The 19,574-nt window shown below is 45.5% G+C and overlaps 1 protein-coding gene across 4 annotated transcripts in view; it reads left to right on the plus strand.

Annotated features, from left to right (window-relative positions):
• GRIK4 (glutamate ionotropic receptor kainate type subunit 4) overlaps positions 1 to 19,574 on the plus strand; it is a 470,359-nt gene that overhangs the window by 170,887 nt on the left and 279,898 nt on the right. The window lies entirely within an intron of this gene.

The raw sequence follows: 19,574 nt of genomic DNA on the forward strand, positions 1-19,574 counted from the left end.
GCAGGGAAATAGAGCAGTGAAACTGATAAGAGTGGAAAGCTGTGTTTACTTTACATGACAGGGTGGCTGAACGCCCTTTTCAGTTACGTATAGATACGGACCCTTTGTCATACCTGTGGCAGATCATTTCCCAGGGGAAGGGGGAAGGGTGTAGAATGTCTACAAATTTCTTGCCACTTGGATCAAAAACAAAGACATTACAGGCAGTGGAAGACTAGTTGGGCCTTCTATTGAATTCAGTGGGATGATGAATGAACTAATGAGTTAATGCAATGCCAATAATATTTAAATTAAGTGAATGCAATATGTTACAATGAAAATGAATGGGGAAATGGCATGTATGTATGCCATTATGAGCACTTTCCCATAGACTTTTGATTGTATAATAAGCACTAAGGATGGGATAAAGGAAGTTGAGATTCAAGCAGAGGCATCAGGGAAATGAGGCTCAGGGGACACTTAAAGATGATGCCTTCCTTCTTTCTGCCTCTCTACCACTGCTCTGCCCTTGGCTTCCCCTGCAGACCCAATACTGATATATTCTTCCTATCTGACCATGAATGGCTTGGACTGATCCCACCCCTTCTCACCAGAGAACCCTTTATCAGGTCTCTGTAGCATCGAAGTGCATTGGACTGGCTTTTTTGTTCTGCAAGGTTCTAAGATCTCTTAGCAGAATATTCAGTGGCCTCAACAAATTGCCGTTTTGAGGATTCTTTATGTGCAAGCTATGCCAGTTTGCATCCGATGTAGGTTTCTAGTGAAATGCGCTCTTGACTTCCTATGTAGAGAAGCTGTAAGGTTCCCTTGCTTGCTCCACGAACTTCTTGTCTCCAAAGCATAAATCAAAAGCAAGAGGGCATCACGACTTGGTTCCCCTCAAGATGATACCATCTTATGGGGAGTCTTTTGTATCTAAATTTGTAGTCGAGGTTATTTGGGTTCAGCGCTGAGGAAAGGCACAGTTAGTTCTGGTAACTTTGAGGTGGCGTGCTTCATTCTTAATGTTGCAGGTAAAAATGTATGTAGATTTCTTCTCTGTTCTTTAAAATTGCCTTTGATGCTGGTTGGTGGTGCCACCAAACTGCTAATGATGTCTTGGTACTTTGTGTAGGAGGGGTTGCAGACTTGTGCTTTTTATTCAGAGAGGTCAGGGGAAGGGGACTGTCCACTTTTATGACATTTATTCTCTTCTTGGGTGGATTAGAAAAGAAGGACAGCAGCTCTCTTTCATTGTATTGGCACCTCACTTCGTGGGCAGGAAAAGAAACAATCTCCCCATCAACTGTCACTGGATGCTACAAGTTGCTATATTAACTCTTTGCAGCTGATAAGAAGCCAATCTTCCCTCTCCTGATGTAGGCAGGCAACATCTATTTTTATAGTACCTGTTAATAAGGACTAGCAGAATTCTGAACCCACTGCAAGATCAAATCCAATGAGATAGGAATTTTAGATGTTTCCTGTCTTACGTTTTCATGGAAGATGAAGAAAAGGCAACACCAATACAAAAGGAGGAAGAGGCAAGCCACAAAATGGAACTGGAAAATGTAGAGAACTTTAATAAATAGTCTTGACCATTTTGCCGGAGAATTTCTTCAGGGACATAAGAATTGTATTTGTTGAATTAGCCCAAGGAAGGTTCCTAGGCTTCTGCTAGAATGAGTTGGGTAGTTTACTATTTTATTAAAGTTCCAGTATTTTCCAGTAGCACTTTGAGGCTTGCCTCTTTCCGCCACCCCTCTGAGCTTTCACACCTGCAGTCCTTATGTTCTGTTTCAAAAATGGCCTCATTTGCATTACTATAGTCAGTCAGAGTCCATCTTTCTTGGCAAATGAAACGTGTTTCATGTGAAAATGCACTACTATAAACCAGTTTCAAACCAGTGTAATTACCATGTTTCCCAGGCAAAAAACTATGGCGAACTGTAGCTTGGTTGTGAAACAGCTGGGTGTGTATAAAGGGATTCTTAACATTCTCACAAAATGTATTGACAAATAAACCACTTTTGTGGTGGAAATGGAAACAACAAGAAATACCAACCAAGGCAGACCAAGATGATGGAATATGCAGAACTGGCAAGACTGGGAAGATCCAAAACCAGCGAGACCAACTGTTCGAAAGAGACTGGAGTAAATTTATATCATATTTGAAAGAACATTGTAAAAATTTGATAACACTAACAGGACTGAGTTAAAGTTCTTTGCAGATAGAGATAGTTACTTGTTTACAATTATATAGTATTTTGAATTAATTACAGGTAAAATAAGGTAAATAAGAGGAATGGGAAATGCTAAGATAGGAAAGGAAATTTGAAAGCTAACTAGGGGGAAGTAGTCGACCCAAAAGGGTCAGAATATATGTAATGATAAGAATATGTTGCTGTTTTTGTGTTGAAATGGAAACTAATAAATATTATTTTAAAAAGACAAATAAAACCACTGTGGTCTAAACCACAGAGCCTAGGGTTTGCCAATCAGAAGGTCGGCAGTTCAAATCCCCACAACAGGGTGAGCTCCTGTTGCTCCGTCCCAGCTCCTGCCCACCTAACAGTTCAAAAGCACACCAAAAAGTGCAAGTAGATAAATAGGTACCGCTCTGACAGGAAGGTAAATGGTGTTTCGCTGCTCTGGTTCGCCAGAAGCAGCTTAGTCATGCTGACCACATTATCTGGAAGCTGTCTGCGGACAAACGCCGGCTCCCTTGGCCTATAGAGTGAGATGAGCACCACAACCCCAGAGTCGTCTGCGACTGGACCTAATGGTCAGTGGTTTGCAAGTTGTGTTTAATAAGATTACTTTAGTTTAAAGCCACACCTTGTGTTTTGCCAGTTCATTTCCCATGTCTTTACACAGCAGCCTTTTTCTTATGCTTAGAGATAGACTTGATTTGTTGAACTTTTGGCTGTTTCAATACTAAAACCTATTTTGTCTTTAGAGAATGCTGAGGCCATTTTTTTTTTGGGGGGGGTGTCTCTGGCACGAAAATGAAACTGTCTCTCTCCCTCTCCCTTTCCCTGAGAACCTTTCCATTTAGAAACATGACTACCATTTAGGAAAACAGCCTTCCCTGGAGGCCATGCAAACAAGCTCTCCTCCTCTGGCTAGCAGTAATTAGAGCACCTCTTGGCTACTGATCACACCTATTTTGGGTATGGCAGGATCAAGGGTCTGCTTGTTCCAGAGGGAGGAGAGCTAATTACTGCTAGCCGGAGGGGGAAATGGAGAAGAGTGGTGAACAGACGGAACTGAGGGAGAAGTAGGTCAATAAGACACGTTAGGGTGTGATTAGCTGACTGTACAGAGAAGGCTGCAGAGCTCTCTAGGAACGGTTAAAGGCTCAAAAATGGTCCCTGCAGATGATATAAAGGTGGGCCGAGGCTTTTGAGGCTGTGAGCCCCTGCTGTGGCCCAATTTCATGCCTTTGTGGATATTTGTGCATCAAAATGGAACACCCCTCTGGGAACTACCTCTTTGTCTTAGAAATGCTACTTAGACAGCAAGGCCAGCTACTGCTCTCCTTGTTGGTCCACCTCAAGGTCTCTCCCATGCCCCATGTCCTCCTTTCTCTACCAGATCCAGCCACCACCTGTGGATAAATGTTCTTGTGGAATTTATGGCAAGTGAGCAAGCCATCTGCTTTAATGATGTGCAGCACGGTTTTGTTTATTTCGGTAGATATTTCCATCATCCTGAATATTTACACCTCATATGCAGGATACTTCCTCCTCACATACAAAAAGCAAAAGTGTGTGTGTGTGGTGTGTACCCCCCCCCAAAGTGTCACCAACTTCTTTTTGCAATTTCTGGATTGGCGTTACAAATTGCAGGTGGAATAGGCTCGACTAAGCATCGTTCCCTTTGCAGTTGGATTCCCTGTTTAGAATAGAACAAGCAAGCAGGGATGGCTTGGTTGTTAGAACAGGAGATCTCAGGGTCATGGGTTTGAGCCTTATGCTGGGCAAAAGATTCCTTCATTGCAGGGGGTTGGACTAGATGACCCCTGGGATCCCTTCCAACTCTACCATTCTATGATTCTGTCAATTACTGAATAGTTATTGCTACATGGGCAAGTTGGCTAAGTAGCACATGTCCCCCATGCAGAAGTATTCAGCAGCTTAATAATTTGTCTGCCCTGCATAGATAGGTTGCTGCTTTTCCCACTGCTAATCTCGTGGGAACATTCTTATCTCAGTTGCCTACTTTGGGAGCAGAAAGCCGCTGCCCTTTGTAGCATTCCTATGTCTGAGTGTGAAAATGCTGGCATGTACCATACAGTCCTGAGAGGTGTGGATCTGCAGAAGAACATGCTTTGCAGAGAATACTAGTCCTACTCAGAGTAGGCCTACTGAAGTTAATATGCATAACTCCCTTAGGTTCATTAATTTCACTGGCTTACAGCCCTGAGGAATATGATAGAGCAAATAAGGAGAGCCTGCTGGATGAGGCCAATGGCCTATCTAGTCCAGCATCCTGTTCTCACAGTGGCCAACCAGATGCCCATGGGAGCCTGCAAACAGAACCTGAGCAGAAGAGCATACTGTTCCACTCTGCTTTACAACAATTGGTATTCAGAAGCATTGCTGCCTCCGACTACTTCTGAGCGAATTCCTTGTGTCGAGAAGGTCCCAGCTTCAAACACTCACTGACATCTCAAGTTGCAGGTGATGGGAAAGACCTAACTCTGCCTGGAACCCTGGTGTCTTGAGCCCCGTGGAGATGTCGTGGCAGGATTAGTCGAATGGGGAGGAGGAGGAGTGTAGGAGCTCAGGAAGCTGGAGGACTTTGAATCTGGGGAGGAGCCCAGTGGGCTGCAAGGTCATGATGAAGGCCCTCAGGAGGTCTCTGACTTTGGGGAGGGTCCCAGCTGGGGGAAGGGCAGAGTGTGGTTTAACAATTCACTGTCCTCTGTAGGGAACTCTGAGGACCGTAGCTCTGGTAGGAAAATAGGGGTGTCTTAATAACTGCCGGGACACGGGGGGCGCTGTAGGTTAAACCACAGAGCGTAGGACTTGCCAATCAGAAGGTCGGCGGTTCAAATCCCCACAATGAGGTGAGCTCCCATTGCTCGGTCCCTGCTCCTGCTAACCAAGCAGTTTGAAAGCACATCAAAGTGCAAGTAGATAAATAGGTACCGCTCCGGCTGGAAGGTAAACAGCATTTCCGTGTGCTGCTCTGGTTTGCCAGAAGTGGCTTAGTCATGCTGGCCACATGACCTGGAATAAAGTGAGATGAGCCCCGCAACCCCAGAGTCGGCCACGACTGGACCTAAATGGTATGGGGTCCCTTTACCTAATAACTGCCAGCAGCCTTAACAAACTGCAGCTCACATCATTCTTTGGGGGAAGCCATGCCTGTTTAAAGTGGTACCATAGTGCTCTAAATGTATGGTGTGAATGTGGCCTGTGTCTCCCTCCCTCCCTCCCTCCACCCACCCACCCACCCGGCCTGGCGCCTGCTCTGCCTGTCAGTTAGCAAAACTACGGAGACAGGCTTAATTATTGCCAGCACGTAAACTATTCTTCAGCAATCACTTATGCGACGCAGCGTCCCCTTGAAACTCTGTGGGATTTTGTGTTCATAAATTGCTTAATTGCTTTGGAGAACTCACCCACACATGCTTTGCAAAGGGCAGTCTCTTTCTCAGGAAGCCTAACATATAATGAGCGGAAGTTGTGGGGGGTGTTGACAAAGGGAAAAAGAAGTCTGCAAAACTCTCGATATTTACAACTGTGAGCACCCATCCCTGGCTTACCCGCCTCCCCGCAGGCAACACGCTGAGGAAGAAAAGAATACACAAGGACAGTGTTGTGGTTTTAAGGGGCTGTTCATATCACACTATAAGAACACAAGAAAAACCTACTGGATCAAGCCAGTAACCCAGCCCTGCCTAGTCCAGCCCCCTGTTCTCACAGTGGCCAAGCAGATGACTGTGGGAAACCCGCAAGCAGGTTCCTGAGTGCAACAGGAAATCTCCTATGGCTGAATTTGCCACTAAACTAGTCTCTTTCCCTCCTGATGACCAGGAATAACGCACACCATTAAGAAAATGGCTGGCTGCTACTGTCCAGATGCTGGACTTCAATTCCCATCATTGACAACCTTTGTCCTTGCTGGCAGGGGCTGATGGGAGTTGGAGTCTGACAGCATCTGGTTCCCATCTCTGCTCTCTAGCATCCCTAAACACCTGAACTGAGCTCTCAGCTCCCATCCCTGCGCAACATCAGCCTTCACTTGCGCTACTGCTCTCCTCCAGCCTCAGTATATTACTGCAGTCAGCTTGAATTCTGAAAGGAGCAAATTGATGAGAAGAGACAGCTGAGGGGAGGCATTTCCTCATGTAAATAAAAATCCTTGCTGATGCATGTCTTGGCAAATTTGCCCGGTTGTGACATTATAAATGTTTCCATTTCCCCCCGTACAAACCCAAGTCAAACCCATCATGCTGGAATAAATTCATTGTTTTTATTTATGTTACCGGAGTGTGAAAGAAAGGTGTGAGGCACAAACGTGACATTCATTTGTAAGCTCTTTGCCCCTCTTAATTTTTTTTTGAGGCAATGCCAAGGGAGTTATCTTTTATCTTATGTTGTATGTGACACCTGAATAAACTCAGCAACAGCACCCACAAATATATGTCAGCCCTTCTTCAAGCTTCCCATCATCCCAAAATGCCTTCCTGCTACTTTTCCTCATCTTGATCTGTATACCAGATCAATCCTCAAAGTTACTCTGTATGCCAGTGAGCAACTATCTGAGATGAGAATGGCAAATGATGGAGCAGAGGTGCTGATTTTAGTCCTGTTCAAAGAGCATCCAAATATATCATTCATTTGTGGAATTGTGGGATGGTTAAAGGAGGGAGTGGGACTGTAGCTCGGAGATGAAGCATAGGCTTTGCAACCCAAAAATGATAGGTTCAACCCAGCTTCTTTTAACCAATTATACATTTAAAAGATTTAAGTAGTAATTGATGGGCTTTCTCTCTGCCTGAGACCCTGGAGAGCTGCTGCCAGTCAGAGTAGACATTGTTGATCTAGGTGGGCAGAGTGTCTGGCCCAGTGCAGTGCCTTTGATTTGTTCTGTGTCCAGCCCCCTGCATCATCGCCATCATTATTTCTTAAATTTATTGGTTGCCTTTTTACCAAAGTACAGTGGTACCTCGGGTTACATACGCTTCAGGTTACAGACACTTCAGGTTACAGACTCCACTAACCCAGAAATAGTACTTCAGGTTAAGAACAGAAATTGTGCGGCAGTGGCAGCTTCAGATGAGCTCCTGACCCTGGGGTCCTGAGCTGCAGAAGGCTTTCTAGGTCAAAACCAGCCCTTTGAATTGGGCCCAGAAACTAATTGGTAGTCAGTGTAGTTGGGTCAGAATTGGTGTTATGTGCTCAGACCATCTTGCTGGGGTGAGGCACCTGGCTGCTGAATTCTGCACCAACTGCAGTTTTTCAATCACCTTCAAAGGCAGCCCCATGTATGAGCTAAACTAGAGGTTGCCAAAGTATAGATAGCAGGTGTTAGGCAGTCCCTGTCCAGATAGGGAGCATAGCTGGGCCACCAGCCAAAGCTGATAGAAAGTACTTCTTGCCGTAGAGGCCACCTGAGCCTCAAGTGACAGTGATGGAAACAGAAGTCCCCCAAGCTATGTACCTGCTCTTTTTAAAGAGCAAGCCACCAGGATCCTCAGAGGCGTCACCTCCCCACTGATTCACCTTTCACAATCCAAACCCTTCCTAATCTTTATGCAATGAGAGAGCTGCAAGCACGTTCCTTTCTTCAATGTATTAATATGCCAGTGTAAGTGATGGATTGATTTAAAACTAATTTGATCAACTTTTTAACTGGATGACTGTCTGAGTTAACGCAAAGTTCTGTCAGCACAGAGCTGCTGTGCCAATTGACTGTTGACTATGGGCCTTCAGAAAGGCAGATTTCTCCATTAAGCCTTTTGCCTCTGTGTTTGGCTTTCATTACAGCGACACTGTCTCTTGCTATTGTCACGCTGTGAGATTTGCTGCCCCGAAAGGTCATTGATTCAGCTGATGAAACCGGATTTTCTAAAAGGTGTTGGGATAATTTTTACAACGGTTAATAACTATTGTAATCATGGAGGCGGCGATAGGGATAATCCTGTCTTTTGTGGAGGTTTAAGAAATTGCCTGCTGCAATGGAAGCGGAGTGCAGCCACCCACAAATAGGCGACGGCATCACCTCCTGCAGAAACTCTGTGCCGTGACACCTCCTAGACAGGTTGGAAGATAAGGTGGACTGGCAGAGGGATTTGCAGCAGGAACTGTTCTGAAAAAGCTGCTTTAGCAGGACCGCGAAGCTACTCTGTACTGGTACAGAGCATTTCCTGTTCCATCAATGAGATAATTTTGGGGGAAAGTTGCATCACAGTCATAGAGGACCTGCTCTGCATGCAGAAGGCCCCAGATTTAATACCCAACGGCATCTCAAGGTAGGACTGGGAAAGACTTCCTTCCTGAAACCTTGGAGAGCCGCTACCAGTCAGTGTAGACAGTGCTGCGCTAGATTAACCCATGGTCTCCGTCAGTATATGTCCTTCAACACTCATGTTGGGGAAAACATGACAGTGGGACAGAATGGTGGTATACGGATGGTCAAGGATGCTGTAGTTGAGCCAGGGGTTGGACTACATGTCCTCAAAGGCACCTTCCAGTTCTTAAATTCTATTGTTCTAAATTCCAGCTGGAACCCTTTAAAAATAGTTAGATAGTTGTCGATCAGTGATCATTTGCTATGAGAAGTGCCGAAAGCAACTGCAGACCCAGTTAATGAGCATAAACAGATGAACTTGCCTGGGGGAGAAATAGCAGCACCATAACCAGCTGCAGTATATCCCCAGTTATCAGATTTTGGGGACAAACAGTGAACTTGTGGTTTCCATGCCCTGCTTGTGGCCTTCCTGTAGACACTTAGTTGTCCACTATCAGGAACAGGATACTAGACCCAATGGGCCTTGGCTCTCATCCAGTGCAGCTCTGATGTTCGCTTAGCCAGTTCTACGTGACCACAAAGTCAAAGACTTTTTCCAATCCCCAAAGCACTCCTTAATCTGAAATGATTTATTTCGATGTATCTTGAAGCCCTACAGCCAGATCCCTCCACCAAATCCAATGGCAAGAGGAGAACGGGGAAGTCAGCTTTTTATTTTCATGTCGCATCTCCTCTCCCAAAGGATTCGCTGATGCTTCCCAGCCAACAGTCTCTTTAAATAATGCAGAGGCAACTAATGTGTTGGGGCAAAGAGAGTTTTACAGCAGCGTTGGAGCTTTAGGCAATGCTGCCAGCAGTGCCTAAGAACTATTTGGCCAAGCACTTTCTATACATTATAAGACACACTTTTAATTGATTAATTTTTTTCCTCTGGCAGATGTTTTCCCTTGCTGGGGAAAGTTGCTGGCACTTCATGCAGACCCTACCTTGAAATATGTCAGAACATTCATTTTTCTTTGCTGCCTCTTTTGTCGTTTCCAGTTAGAGCTGCCGCTGCATTGGGGAGTGAAATAATAAATCCATAAGCTAATTCTCCTAAAAACAGAAAACCATGAATATCCTCCTGGATACATATGTGTGCTCATCACAAATGTACAGACACCACCACCATCCCAAAATCGAATTTGGGTTAAATGTGTCACGTGCATTTGAGAGGAGGAACATTTGCAAGACTGAGCGCTCTTGCTCAAATGCTCCTGAACAGAACTGACGTAAGACCAGACCTGCTCACAGCCAGCTTTGAGCAAGGCAAATGTGGGCTCACCTGGATTAGAGAGGCTGCTTTACTGCCCTTGCCCAAAGGCCCAGAAACATACTGGGTCATGTCCCATCCCCGCCCTTCATCTCCAAGTGATGAGAGGCTCCAGGGCTGGGATGTTGGGCTGGCAGAATTTTGATTGAAGTTTGCCACTAACCTGGTGCTTGGTTTTACTTGAAAGGAAGGTCAGCAGAGAACAAGATGTATTTAGGATGTTGTTGTTATTTAGTCATTTAGTCGTGTCCGACTCTGCGTGACCCCATGGACCAGAGCACGCCAGGCACTCCTGTCTTCCACTGCCTCCCACAGTTTGGTCAGACTCATGCTGGTAGCTTCGAAAACACTGTCCAACCATCCTCTGTCGTCCCCTTCTCCTTGTGCCCTCCATCTTTCCCAACATCAGGGTCTTTTCCAGTGAGTCTTCTCTTCTCATGAGGTGGCCAAAGTATTTAGGATAGATGGCTTTATTTACACATCTATGCAACCTGAGCATAGGATGGAGGGGCTCACAGCATGGACACCCCCAAAAGTTCTTGTATCTCCATTAGTCACAGCTTTGCATCCAGAACAGAGCAAGACATTTTAGGGATACTTCAGCTGTTGTTCCTGCATTGCCAGGGGTTGGAGCAGATGGACATTTGGGTCCTTTCCAACTCTACAATTCTATGATGCTATGTCTCTGCTCCCCAGTTCTTGCAGCATCTCCCCCACCCCAGCTTCCAGCTCACTCACCAAAGCAACCCCCTAGCTCATCCCACCTTGTTGCCCTTTTGGTTCGCTCTCACCTACATGCAGCTAATTGCAACCCATGCCATCCCATTGAAGTGCTAAGCAGGAGGATAGGAGCAAATGCCTGCCTAAAATTTGGATCCCTGTAATATTGGCACATTGGAGCATCCCTGATCATCTCTGCCCCGAATCGTAACCCCATCCCTAAGGTGCACTAGCTCTGTAACTTGCAGATGAAATCTGTGTCATACCCCCCAGAAATCTAGTAATCTTTTGCCTCTGCTGTGATGTCAGGATGTCATTCAACTGCCAGCTTCGAGCAGGAGGGTTGTGGAATTTCCTATTGGGATTTGTGTTGGTCTCTACATGCAAGATCTGCTTGAGTGTGAATTTAGGCTACCTGTGGGCCAGTTGCTGCTCAGCCTCACTCCAGCCAGAGGGACTGACAATGCATTTGTGGCTGCAGGGATCCCAAGGACACTGCTAATGAATTCTGAGTGTGCTCCCCCCCCCCTTCCTGAATCTGTGGGTGTTTCAAAAGGCTAAATGAAACTTTATCTGGAAATGATGGCTGAATGTCAATTCCTCTATCGAAGCCAATTTGGGAAGCAGAAAGTGCTAAAAGAATTAAGACAGTTAAATGGAAAGAAAGTCTACTTGGTGAAGATGAAATAGGGTTTAAATGAGTGAAATTATCTGTGGATTACCCTTGTTAGAGCACTGCTTTATTTAATAAACTTGAGGCTTAATCTGCTGCAAGCATTCCTGGAGGAAAGAGTCTGCCTCTTCCTGGGCAGTGTAGCATCAGCAGCAGGAAATGGTCTGGATGTGTTTTTGCAAGTGCATAGACCAATTACTAGCTATCCCATAATGCTGCAGCAAGGAGGTTCTCCTGCCTCTCCAAGGCCAGCATACTTTGGGAGTCAGAGGGGCAGGATTAATTCTCATAATTCATTTGTACACGATCAGCATAATTTATGGAAATCAGGCCCTTGGTGGTGGTGGATGAGTCTTTCCTCACTGGCCAAATTGAACAGCAGCATATGGCATGGTATTAAAGTATTAAAAAGTTGAAATCTAGGAAAAATCAGAGTTGTATCTCTGGTAGGATGGCAGGTGCTGGCATGAGTCTGGGGGCCACACAGCAGGGGCTGAGGGAAGTGAGTCGTGCTCTTCGTGAACTGTAGAGTTGTATTCCATTAGCTCAAAAACAGTGACATGTTTTATACCAGTAGCCTGCTGCTGCACAAGAAAATGCACAAACAGGTTGCTGGTAAATGCTCTGCACAAGAGATTGAGGCATCTGTTGCAAAATGAGTTGCTGCTGTTGCATTAGAGTCCTTTGTTGCACAAGATGAAAACTCATCCATCTGCTATTGCAAGAGCCCTTGCACTAGTGATCAAGGAATGTTGGATACAGCCCCAAATGCCTTAATATAACATATAATTCTTTAAAAAAATAACATATCAATAATACTACAATAATTAAAACACTGAAAGGCAGCAATACTAAAAGATCCTTCAGAAACATTCTAAAACATCAGGTTGCGAATTCTTCTTCTTCTTCTTCTTCTTCTTCTTCTTCTTCTTCTTCTTCTTCTTCTTCTTCTTCTTCTTCAAAAAAGCTCTTTCTCATCCATTAAAAGGTTGAAAAGGAGCCTGGCAAATCTCTAGCAGGAAAGTGTTTCACTGTCATGGTGCCACCACAAAAAGACCCTGTTTCGTATCACCTCCCTTCTGATTTCACCTATGGATGGGACCTAACAATAGGAAATAGCTTGTTACTTATAACCTGACTGAAAGTTCTGGGACAGGATGGATCTGGGTCAGTTTCAATGGGGCCATTCTAATACAGCTGTCCTTTAAAATTGCAAGATGATTCCTTGAATCTTGCAACATTTTCAGGCATATTAAACTGAGGTTGTTTGCTTGCTTCTTTGTTTCTTGAGCCTCTAGACTTTACAGCCTTCCTACTGTTGGATCAACAAGCAAGGCTTCTATGATTTTATGATGAACAAGTTGCCCAGAGTAAGACCTGAAGGACAAGCATACATATTTAGTTCACAAACAGGGATGGCCCAACTGTGCAAGCAACCCAAGCAATCCCTTGATTGTGAGATATTTCAGAAGGAGCTATGAAGGAGCTATGAAGGAGCAGTGGGCAATCCAAAAATGACACATCAGGATCCAGGAGTGCCAGCTTGGCCCTGCGACTGTGGGGGCCCAGGGCCATGGGGGCCATGCAGCGGGCATGCCCCTGTCACCAAAATTTGTTGGTGCCCGGCCCCTTCAAGGGGGGTTTTGTGGATACTCAGGCACCCAGGGCCCTGGCACCTATGTCAGGACTCCTTGAAGTACTACACAGATGATGTTGAGGTGTGACTCTTGGGCCATGCACAGCTGCAGATTCTTAAATGGTGCTCTTCAGCACTGTCCAATATCCAGCCCTGTAAGAGGACCCTCTTGGGTTGATCAATGCAGCTGTGTTTGGCATCAAAGCACAATGAATTTGCATTGGTCTTAGAGCACTGAGGTTCTTATTTGCACTCTGCACATGCTTAAAGATAGATAGATAGATAGATACACAGAGAGAGAGAGAGATGACAGATGTGCCCTGGCACTGGAAAGTAGTTCCAGGAGGACTAAACACTGGAGGCTGCTTTCTCAAATTGTGACTGTTGCATTGAGTCCTTTTTAGCAGGAGCATCACTAACACAAACAGTTATTTCTCTCCAGATATCACGAGAAGATTAAATCCATGGCCCATCTTTCCTATGTGTCCTGGTTTCCCATGCAAGGATAGCTTTATGATTAATCACTTAATCTTAACATTTAAATTACACTGTATACCAATTGTAAACCTGATTAAAAAGCAACCTGAAGGTTAGGCCCCCAAAAAGAAAATAGAAAAGATGAAGGTACAAACTCTTAATGAATTAAAAGAGGAGGCCTAGTGATGCAGCTGAGTAAAGGTCTGGCCCCTCATCCCTGAATGTGCACAGTACGTGTGTGAGAAAGAGGCTGACATAATTAAGATGGCGGATCCAGCAAATATAAGTATAAGGTTTTGCTCAATGCCCCGCTGGTGGTTGGCAGGCAACCAGATAGTTAACTATGGGTGGGTAAGCTAATGGAACTGGAGTTGGGCCTGCCTCTGAGCTAAGCATTATCCAATCCCAAGAGAGGTAGGACTCTATCCAAGGAAGGGGAATATTCATGGGTGGAGATGTCCTAAGAACGGTTCTAATGACTGACTGGTTGGGTAGTCTTCTGCACATCTCGGCATAACATATGGTGCTAAATAAAATGGAATTGCACAGAGATGTAGTCAACAGGTAGGCAATGCTCCCACCACAATATGAGCCCTGGTGGATGTCTGATTATGCCAAATGTCAAAGCTCAGGCTCCCCAGGCTGTCGTCTTTGTAACTATAATCAATTCTGAAGCACACTGGTAACTGCAGCTGAAAACTCAAGCCCTGCAGTCAGAATATATGGAAATTGTTGATTTGCATAGATATTTTTTCCCGTAACCCATAATTCCAGTCCCAGCTTCCAAGGCATGTGGAGAGGTGGCACACTGAAAAAGCACACCTGACATTCACAAAATAAACAGATTAAATTTTACAAGAATATAAGAAAAGCAGTACTCGATCACAACATAGGCCCATCGAGAACAGACTTCTGTTTGCAATGGCTTACCAGATGCCCCAAGGGTGGCACTGTGGTCTAAACCACAGAGCCTAGGGCTTGCTGATCAGAAGGTTGGCAGTTCAAATCCCTGCGACGGGGTGAGCTCCCGTTGCTCAGTCCCTGCTCCTGCCAATCTAGCAGTTCGAAAGCACGTCAAAGTGCAAGTAGATAAATAGGTACCGCTCTGGCTGGAAGGTAAACGACGTTTCCGTGCGCTGTTCTGGTTCACCAGAAGTGGCTTAGTCATGCTGGCCACGTGACCCAGAAGCTGTACGTCGGCTCCCTCGGCCAATAAAGCAAGATGAGCGCCATAACCCCAGAGTCATCCACGACTGGACCTAATGGTCAGGGGTCCCTTTACCTTTTTACCAGATGCCCCAATGGGAAGCCCAGAAGCTTTCTCATGTCAAAATTACAGGGCTAGAAACATGGTTATCACATGATTAATGCTGATATAGACATGATATGATTAATGCTCATGGTGGCTCCTGATCTAGTCCCTTGTTTAGCTTTCAAGCCTATGAACAAACATGGCTCTGGTCAATGTCTCATGCCTACATGAGCCAAAACACAGCCAAATGCCTATTTTGTGGGGAAATCATTAGTTACATTTTCACGTTCTTACTAACAAAAGAGAAGAAAACAATAGTTGAATAAGGGATGAAGTAGACTTTGATTCCACCCTTCTGCAACCATACAAAATTGATATGCAATTCCAGAAGGCCAAGTCCTTTTCCTCTACCACAGCAGAGAGGAAGGGAACCTTCAGCTTTAGTCTCTAAGCTTCTCATTATCATGTGTGCACCAACTTGAGCTCCTTGGAGGAAAAGGTGGTATATAAATGTTGGTTGGCATCCGTCTATTTCGGGAGACAATGGAGGAGTTCACTTTTGGGAGTGAGGCCAAGCTGCTTGATGGTTGCAGCTCCTGCAGTGGCTGTAGAGACCAATGTGGGAGAGACAAGTTTTGTTGCAGATGAAGGTGTCATGTAATAAAGAAACAATAACAATAATAAATTGCCAAGGTCATTCTTCCCAGGGAGGGGGGAGATGTCTGCTCCCATTGGTCAGTGTCAGAGCCAGTGTGGTGTAGTGGTTAAGAGCGGTAGACTCATAATCTGGTGAACCGGGTTCGCGTCTCCGCTCCTCCACATGCAGCTGCTGGGTGACCTTGGGCTAGTCACACTTCTTTGAAGTCTCTCAGCCCCACTCACCTCATAGAGTGTTTGTTGTGGGGGAGGAAGGGAAAGGCGAATGTTAGCCGCTTTGAGACTCCTTTGGGTCTGTAAAGTGGGATATCAAATCCAAACGCTTCTTCTTCTTCATGGTCACATTTTTACTCTACCCTCTAAAATGTACAAAATTCAGATCTGGTGGGTAGCTGAGATGTAGGAAAAACAAGTACCCAACATGGTCCTTACTGATGAGGTATTTAAAGAGTCTGGCCTGTTCATAGTCACTTCCACTCTCTCCTGTTTATAGTGTGAAATACAGGGAACCTTTAGCGCTTGCGGCTCACTCAAAGGAAGCCTCAATAAGCACAACTAATTTGTTCATATTCATCCCTCTCCCACTGATTTGCATTAAAATATAATTTTAACCAGGTTGACCTGTACTTAATGCACGTTTTAAATAATACTAGGGTTACTGAGTGGGCCTTATGGCCTTGTGCGGCTGCAGCTGTTGACCCTTTACTAATTAATGATTACTTTTGTTTTATTGCTGTATTTATTTCTCAGATTTGCTGAAAGCTACGTTGAGTTTTAGAGGGGCAGTGCAGGAATATTTTTAAATGAATACGTAAATCAAGGGAAAGGTCCCCAGGGCAGGATTCGACACCACCTCCCTTTGGCTAATGTTTCTATGAAAGACAGGACATGCATTGCGGTGTTTTCAAAATAATATAAACATGTTCTGCGTTACTGAGCTGTTAGCCAGGCAGATGAGGCAAAATGCAGATACGTTCGTTTTGAATCTGCAGACAGTCAACTTTGAAAGAAACCAGGAGTGTCCAAGCACTCGCCACTCCCACATATTGAGCAGATGTAGGGCTCCCAGGTGGTACTTCTTCCAAAGACTTTAGTTGATGCACAGTTGTGCAGTGGTCTGTGGTTGGGGTATGTGTGTCAAAGACCTGTTACTATTTCTGCAGCGAGGTCCCTGTCTCTAGAATCCTAGAGCCAGGGGTGTACGAAGGAGCGGGGGGGGGGGGGTGTGCCGAGATGGCCCACTGCCTCTCCCCCCAGCTGTAGAGTGTCTGAAGGTGCGAGCGCGGCGTCCATATGGGCTGGTGTGCATCGTCTGTACAGGCTGCTGCTCGAGCCCCGTCCGTACAGGTGCTGTGCATGCGCAGTCTGTACAGGCAGCATGCATGCACAGTCCGTATGGGTGCTTCACATGCACTGACGGGCGGTTCGCCCCACCCCTCAGTGCCCCGCCCTGGGTGCCAGAGAGCTTCCTCTGCCACTGCCTAGAGCTGCCCAGTCAGCATAAAAGGGGAGCTTTTTAATAATAATACTAATAATAATAACAATTTATTTATACCCCGCCCAAGACCGGGCTCAGGGTAGCTAACATCAGGCATAAAAACAGTTGATTAACATACAACTTAAAACAGGATTAAAATACAACTTAAATTGCAGCCTCATTTCAGTGGAAGCCCAGATCAAAAACTGTTTGGGAGGAGAAAACGTCAAATCTTCACCAAGGCCAACTATCCAGACTGGTCCTACATGGGCCATCCTAGCCACCGAGAAGAAGACTTCTCGCCCTTTGCACTGTTTGAAGCTGATCAGAGCGAGAGAAGGCGAGTTAGGATGGGTTCCTAGGGTCACTCTGGAGAAAGCATGCAGGAAGAACCCCAACGAAGGGGTTGCCCCAGCCACTATGGACAGCTTCCAACATAAATAAAAAACTTTTTATCATGTTTTTATATATCGCTGTGTGAAGAAGACCTGGATCTCTCTACATTCAACTTCATTGGATAGCCATGAGTTCTACTGTTGTGAGAGGGAGGTAAAACTTTTCTCTATTCACTTTTTCCATGCTATGCATCATTTTATATATATAAAAAATTACATGTTGCCTCTTACTTACCTTTTCTCTAAGCTAAAGAATCCCATACACTGAGCCTTTCCTTCTAGGCGAATCGCTCCGCATTCTTGATCATTTTGTTTGCCTTTTCCCAAACCTTTTCCAACTCTACAGCATCCGTTTTGATACTTGTTTTTCACCCAGTCCCTGCACTGTGCTCTGAAGAGGACCGGGGTGTGGAGACGTGATCATGTGCTCCTGTTCGTCTCTGTGTTGTGGAAAGTCCTCTGAAAGGCAGAAGGGGAGGCAAGGCTGTATCCCACATCTCCTGGTCAGTCCGCAAACCAGATCGGCAGGGCTTTCAGTTGCAACAGCTGCATTGAAGGAAGCCCTTTAAAAGAGACATCACACACACACATACACGAGTCATGTGCTATTTCACAGTACGGAAGGCAAGATGGATTGGATTTAAATCAAGGTGATTTAAACCAGCCATTTAAATCATGATTTCCAATCAGCCAGCGAGAGAGCCCTGATTTAAATCGTCGATTTTCATCAGCTTTCCCCATTTGTGCCTGAGCTATTTTCTGGAAGGCTGCAGTGCATTCTCATTGGAGGATGAAACCGATTAAAAGGGAATCATGTATATTAGCTACCAGTGCCTTGGGGCTGCCCATAGTTTATAATTGCACTTTTCTGGTAGCACCCTTCACTCAGATCATGCCTGCACACCAGCCCTGCTGCGGAGCAAAAAAAAACCCTCTTAGCCCTGTGGATCAGGCTCCATTTCCCTGCTCCCCATGCCAGGTTCTGATCAGAGAAGAGAACTGCAGGCAGCTCAAGCTGGGGAAGTCATACATTAGCCTGGGATTCCTGTGGCCTGAACAGGCAAGAAAGATATGCCCCTGTTACTTCAAATCTGCCACCTGAGGTTGCTCCCTCGCTCCATCCAATGGTAGGACCAGCAACTGCAGACCATTGAAGCATGGAGCTCATTTGCCCAGCGGTGAAGCTCAACTGGGACCCTTGTTTTGACAGTTGCATGGAGCCTTGTGTCAGGTTATTCACTTCCTGCTGACCTGACGCCTGCTCACTGAGCCCTAGGCAGGTGCGTGTAGTTAGCTGAACTTGCCTATTTAAAACATAATTTTGAAGGGATTATTTGGGTTCAGAGCACAAGGTGAGTCCCTTCTCTGGGGATTCCGATGGGACGCCTCAAACATGCCATGTTAAGTGACAGAACTGGGACCCGTTCTCTTTGTAAAAGCTTGCCTTTTGGGATGTGCGTACTCTGCAATGAAGAAAAACAACTGTTCTGTGCCGGGGAAAATGTAAATCCTGCATCAAGGAAACAAGAACAGCTGGAAAACAAGAATGTTGACAGCAAGCTGAAACTCTCTCATGCTGGGGAGGAATCAGCAAGGCCAGGCTGGGTCTATGGAGTGCCACAGAGGCAAGGACAATTCGGATATCACAAATCCCAGGCTGCCTGCAGCAGAGCTGAGCTGAAATGGCACACCATTTTTTTGAACATATTCAGCAATGCCAAAAAAAGGACTACTTATTATTTTTATTATTACTGGTTATTTTTCCTCCCCAGCACAACTTGGGGGAGAAAATAGTTGCTTGTTGACTTAACATTGTTCTCACTGGTCCTCAGTGATGTCATACCATGGCCAAATCTGATTGGTTGCATAGCATTCTGAGGTCTTCCCATTCACTGCATCATCTCTGATTGGATGGGATTGTCCGTGGGGCTAGTTTGACAAGACATAGAAGCCAGTGTGGGGAAATGGTGGCAAAACAGCAGCCAGTGAAACCAGAGACATTAAACTGGGTTGACTCTATTTACTGACACAATTCACACAAGTGGGGTTATGTGGGGTGGGTGGAGAGGTAATAATCTACAACACTGAACTCGCTGGTTTCTACCTAAAAATCAATATGGAGAATATCTGGTGCAGCTCTTGGATTTTAAGTGCATAAGAAGCTGTCTTATACTGATTCAGATCATTGGTCCATCCAGTTCAGTACTCTCTGCACTGACTGGCAGCTTCGCTCCAGGGTTTCAGCCAAGAAATCTTTCCTAGCCCTAGCTGGATATACCAGGAATTGAACCTGGGACTTTCTTTGTGCAAAGCAGATGCCCTACCACTGCATCATGGCCCCTTTGCCTCCAATTGGCCCATTCAACTCAATTGTCTGCACTGGCTGGCAGCAGCTTTCCAAGGTTTCAGGCTGGCATCTATCCATCCCTACCTGGAGATGTCAGCAATTGTACCTGGGACCTTCATAATAAAAGCAGATGTTCTACCAGTGAGCTGAAGCCTATTCCCA

Source organism: Podarcis erhardii (genome assembly GCF_964252035.2).
Source record: "Podarcis erhardii genome assembly, chromosome: 16".
NCBI lineage: Eukaryota > Metazoa > Chordata > Lepidosauria > Squamata > Lacertidae > Podarcis > Podarcis erhardii.